The sequence below is a fragment of the Stenella coeruleoalba genome (assembly GCF_951394435.1).
Source record: "Stenella coeruleoalba genome assembly, chromosome: 4".
Taxonomy (NCBI): Eukaryota; Metazoa; Chordata; class Mammalia; order Artiodactyla; family Delphinidae; genus Stenella; species Stenella coeruleoalba.
Window position 1 is genome coordinate 41,316,344 of NC_137149.1, and position 6,000 is coordinate 41,322,343.

A 6,000-nucleotide genomic window follows, 5' to 3' on the forward strand; every position below is an offset into this window, starting at 1 on the left:
TGTTTGGATTACTGCAGCTTTGTTATACATTTTGAAATCATGATTCTTTCCACTTTGTTCTTGTTCAAAATTCCTTTAACTATCTGAGGTTTTTTGTGGTTCCATGTGAAGTTTAGCGTTTTTGTTTGTTTGTTTTCCTATTTCTGTTAAAATACAACTAAAATGTTTTAAAAAATAAAAAACAAATCACTTCACTTTCTTCCTCCAAACCCTGTTTAGTAAGCACCACTGTTACCAGTTTTCTGGTAAGAAAACTGAACTTAGGAAAGCTGAAGATCTTTTTTGATGTTATTTGGCTGATAAATAGCATTAGAACCAAACAGATTCCATTTTTTCCCAAACACGTATTTTGGGGTTGTGGCCAAGGGGTGGGGTGGGGTGTTACTTATGCTAATAGGTTAAACTCATTTCATTTTAAAGATTCAGAAGGTAAAACCCCATTCTCGTTAATGGGTGCCAACTAATTCCAATAATAATCCATTGTAAGTCTCTGCTTACTAGAGAGTGTTAACTGTTTAGCAGCAGTCATTTTTAACAAGCCCATAACATTGCCATTACATGAATTATACATGGATTATAAAATGATTATTTAGTCAGTGGAAAATTAAATCCGTCGGTGTTTTCCAAATCTGAGCTAGGACATTCATCAGAAAAACTGTTAAATTTTTAATCAACTGTACTGCAGTTGATGTAGCTATCAGCCTAAATTGCTCTTTCTCTGTCATTCCCGTTGTTGCAGAATATAGTGTAGAATTACCAGCTCTACGATGCTAATTGATTTTTTTTCTTGCAGAGATTTAAGACAGACTGACATATCATCCAGCATTGAAATATAAAAAGTTGCATGAGCTTCAAAGACAGATTTCACATATATTGAGCAGTAATTTAACATTTTAGTGTTTTTTACAACTTTCCTCCTGCTGACCCAGCACCTCAAACTGGAGTCCACCTTCGACCAAGATCACACTCTAAATATTCAGACCCAAACAGTACTATAATTAAAAAATAATATAATATGTTAAAAGAGAAGTATTATGAACAACATAGTATAAGAAAAAGGGACTTCCATTTGTATAGCAATAACATTACATAATAAAAGAGCAGACTCCTCAAATGCACAAAAGAATGATTGAAACTCCATACAGATAGGTAACTTCATGGGACATTTCTTGCATCCATAAAGTGATTTAGACAGTTTCTTACTTAAAAAAAAAGATCTCTCCTTTATTCCAGTGTACTTTAAGTTCTTTTGATGACAGTCAAGGGAAATGTTTGTGTGTTTCTTCAAGAAAATTCATTTAATGATTAGTTGAACCTTCCAAGCTTGCCTTTGCATCCATTTAAAGAAATACCTTCACAGGTATACACAGGCAAAGAAAGACCCTGAGAACACTCCTCAGGCTACAACTCTGTGTCAGAAGCACAGCTGGAAGGAGGAATCAGAAGATACAGTGCCCACCTGTGCCCCTGACATAGCACTGCCCACCTCAAGCCCCAGTTGCTGTCACACTGTGGGTTTCTGCCCAGTTCCAGGTCCTCTCTGTCTTTCTTAGACATAACATACTGTGAGCAATAACATGTTTATCTAAACCAGTGTTTCTCAGAATCAAATGTTCATGCAACTCACCTGGGAGTCTTGCTGACATGAAGATTCTGATTTTGCTCATTCACACAGTGAAGAGCACCACATGAGATAAGGATGCACTCGCTCAAGGCCCTCATGTTCTGTTTCCAACATTTTAGGTCCCACCGTAGCCTGGAGACAACCATTCACTGTTTCCCAAACATACTCTGTACTTAGAAACCTCTGTACATTTGCAATCTTTGTTCCCTCTAACTGGAATATCCTTCCTCCTTTCCCTGCCTGATGAGATCTTGTTTATCTTTCTAGATAGAACTCAAAAGAGAAGCATGTTCTGTCCCCTGCCTGAGCACTCCCCACTCAGGCAGAAGTAACACTCCTCCCATTGACCTGGTGTTGCTATTGTAACAAAGAAGAACAAACCTGACTCCATGTTGGATCTATTCCTTTAGCTCTAACCCTTGTGCTCTGTTGCCTCTGCTTAGTCGTGCTGGCTCTACACCTTTTGTAAAGGAATTGCCTACAGCCTGAAATATACAGAATAGCCCATTCTCAAGGCTCTGACCTTTAAAGGTATAACACTTTTCAATTCATATAAACACAGAGGATAGCATCTGTCTTGTTGGAGGTTTATAGGAACATTGTGACCAGACCTACATGGACAGCTTCAAGAACAAAGGATTCCAGCAACAGAAGTTTGCAACAATCAGCCACACACCCTTTAGTATAAAGGAAGCCTGAATTCTAACTCAAGTAAGATGTTTCTTTGGGACACTAGTCCACCATCTTCTCAGTCTGCTGGCTTTCCAAATAAAATTGCTATTTCTTGCCCCAATGACTCATCTCAATTTATTGGCCTGTCATGTGGCAAGCAGTACTAACTTGGACTCAGTAACACTGTGATAGCATCTTAATGGTTCTTCCCGCTTCTGTTCTCACCAACTCCACCCCACCTTACAATCCATTCCAAATTTTGAAAATGTAAATCAGATTATAAAAATCCTCCGTGTAAACACATCTTGTCCCACGAGTGGCCACTTAAACACCTTAATAAAATTCAGTCTCCCTACCCTGATCTACAAGTATCTGCATGACTACTTGCTGCTGGGATGCTTTTCCATACTGAATCCCCTCCCACACAGAGGCTCTGGTTCCACCATGCTTCCATCTGAACCCATAAGAGGATGAGTTTGTTCCTACCCCAACCATGAACTGATCCCTCTGTCTGGAATGTTCTTCCCCAGGAGCTTCACTTGCCTGACCTCTTCTTATTCTGGTCTCAGCTCACTACATCAAAACAAAAATTGAAGTGGTCACAGGACTGTCTCTGGGAATTGCTTCCATCACAACCTTTATGATTTTTTTTAGGGATTCTTATTTTAAAATAAAAACAAAACTAAGGTACACATTGGGAATTGAACTACTACGTTTTTTCTTTCTAGAGATGTGACATCATGTTTTCTGGTCAGTAATGTTCTAACAAACATTGTACTAAACCAATGTACTAAATCCAAGCAGACAGATGACCAGAAAAGCTACTTCAGTCCTGCAGCCTTAATGGGGTTTTTGACTGGGAGTACTTATCTAGGGTTTAACTCAAGCTAACTGTCCATCTCAAGATTTCTGAAAATCCTATTGTCACAGCTAGTGTTGGCTGCAGGAATCAACTTAGAGAGATTTCCTTTACCTAAAAAGTGCATGTGAAAATCAATACCTAGTCTTACATGTGCAGTCTTGTATCACTGTCTTCTGCTGGTTCTGATGTAATCCCATTAGTTCAATAACTTTTGTTTACATGTTTTTGAAAAAATATTTTTATAGATGAATACTCAGGCTAACCTAGTGGATATAATCTTGGAACTTCCATGATTACTCACTTCAAGGTCAAAATATTATATGCTATATGCTTTTTAGCTGTTAGTGCTGTGAAAGAAAAATGCTTTCTATGCTGTTGTTCCTATTTTACTGGGCAACAAATTTTATGACTACCTGCTGTTTTCTTCTTCATTTATTGTCCGTCCTTTTCTACCAGAATTACTAGTCTCATGAGAGAGGGGACTCTGCCTTCGTTATGGAACACTGTATTCCCAGAGACTAAAGCAATGTTTGGTGCTTTCAGTAAATATTGGTTGAATCAATGAATGTTGAAAGTATTCAACAAAATTAAATCCCCTTAGAAAGACAAATGGCTTGAAAGCCAGCCCTGTTCTTTATGATCTGCTTACCCCCTCTAAGCCTCAGTTTTATCATCTGTAGGATGGGAATACTGACTCCCACCCCCCATAGCTGTTGTGATAAGATCAGATAATGCATATAACATGTGTATCATAGCATGGCATAAGGGACAAGCTCAGTCAGAAAAGTTATGATTTTCATTACTATCAACTCTTTTATTTACACAAAAGGAGCAGTAGGGCTTGGGGGAAACCAGGGAGATTGTGAAAGCACATGCCTTAGAAACCCATGGCCTTCTCTCCTAGCTCCAAGATAGTGAATGTTTATTTAGATAATCAGCTGAAAGTTAGTAATTATCTGATTAATGATCATTGCACAAAGGGTTTCTTTTCCAAGATGATGAGTTTAAGAGTATCTGGGCTCAAGGGGAAGATTCTAACCTGCTACTATATGAATAGTGAAATATTTAAAATTGGATATATGGAGTGGGAAGGTAATTATGTATATTGCAAACATATGGCAGAGGCTATATTTCTTACGCTGAAAGAAACAAGTCCAAATATGTAACGTACACACATTCTCCTTCCTATAAATACACAGATTGGATGATGCTGTGGCTACATTTTGTTAAGTACCAGAATCCTGGAGAAATCACTCGAAGCACGTTATCTGAAGAACAGATGGTCAGTGTCCTTCCTGATCTGAAGGTATTTCTAGCTGTCATGTGGTTATTCTATAATAAACCCCACTGAGAGGCAATGGAAGGTAAGCAATCAGTTGCACGCTCCAACTTTACAAAAGAAAGCACTGGAAAAAAAAAATTAAAGACTGGCTCTTTTAAAGATGATTCTATCACAGAGCCTGAGAGTTAGAAGGTGTCTTAAAAAACATCAAGACCATCTGTTCTTTCTGGGTGAAAGCTCATTGGATTAGAGTCAGCTTGACTTTGAAGATCCGCAGAGGATGACTCAAAAATTCAATCATGATATCTGTGGCTTTGTCCAAAAATGTTGCCATATAGACTCTGCTCACCCAGATCCTATTCTCTCAGCTTCTTTCCTCCATAGCCCTCTCCCCCAGGGACTTGTTCCAGGTCAAGCAGCCTGCAGCCAAGTCAGTGTCTCTGCTGGTTCTGCTTTGACCTCTGCTCAGGACCCATGAAGGGAGGTACTGGTAACCAAATGCTAACTGTCCCCCAGACAATTTGCTTTCAATATGTTTTGTTTTGTTTTGTTTTGTTTTTTTCCTCTCTCTCTCTCTCTCTCTCTCTCTCTCTCTGTCTCTCACAACTGTATTACAAGACCTGTTTCATTATTTTTATTTTACAGATGAGGTTTTGAAGTCCAAGATGTTAACTCTTCAACCAAGAGGTAGTAATTGGAAATAAGATAGAGACAGTGCCCACGTTGTCTGCCTCCTTGACACTTCATCAGACTTGTGCAAAAATCTTATCTTTTTTTTTCTAACTTCTTAATACCTCCATAGAATTTCCCTTCCCAGAACTTAAGGGACAACCATTTATTCTCTAAAGTAAAACTTAAAACTTACCCATACATGGGCAATGAATAGCTGTAGAATGGGATACCTATGTCCTTTCATTGAGTGAGTGATTGATTGATTCATTCATTCATTTTTTTTCTTGAACATGATCATGAGAGTAAAGGACCTACTGCTCAAGCCAGAAACTTCTCATCATTCTTTAAATGTCTCTATCTCTACTTTCATCTAATCTTTATTAGTTACTTGAGCTTCTGAACCGTAGTGTCCAGGCCTGTAAAACAGAGAAATTACGTGCCATAGAGAAAGGTCATGATTATGACAAAGTGCTATCTGTGAAGTGCTTGGGTTTTTAGCCAGTGTTAGTACCCTTTCTCTTTACATGCTGAATAAAGGAGGGTGAAGACTCTTCACATTCACCATAACCCCTCTTTCAAAATGGAAGAAAGATGTGTCTGTTTTCTAAATTCCTGGGGCTGGATCTGTAAGAATTTCTTGCAGTTCAAGCTCTTTTGGTCTCATTCATTGATGTGTGCTCAGAACAAGGAGAGTGGGGCCAGTCCAAAGCAAATGCTTAAAGCGTCTTTGTTGAATACACATATTGATAAATGGAACCTGAACGCAAACTAAATTTTTCAGAAAATTCTCTACTCATTTTAGTTTTTATAAAATAGATTTTTCTTTACACATTAATAATTGCTATTTTTTTAAATGATACTTTTATATCAGATGTTTATTCTGGAATG

At 38.1% G+C, this 6,000-nt stretch overlaps 1 long non-coding RNA gene across 1 annotated transcript in view; it reads left to right on the plus strand.

The window, feature by feature from the left end:
• LOC307186196 overlaps nucleotides 1-4,441 on the plus strand; it is a 36,793-nt gene extending 32,352 nt beyond the window's left edge. Inside the window, exon 4 of the long non-coding RNA XR_013828269.1 lies at nucleotides 4,358-4,441. This is a non-coding gene — a long non-coding RNA (uncharacterized lncRNA). The remainder of the gene's footprint in view (nucleotides 1-4,357) is intronic.
• The last annotated feature ends 1,559 nt before the right edge of the window (nucleotides 4,442-6,000 follow it).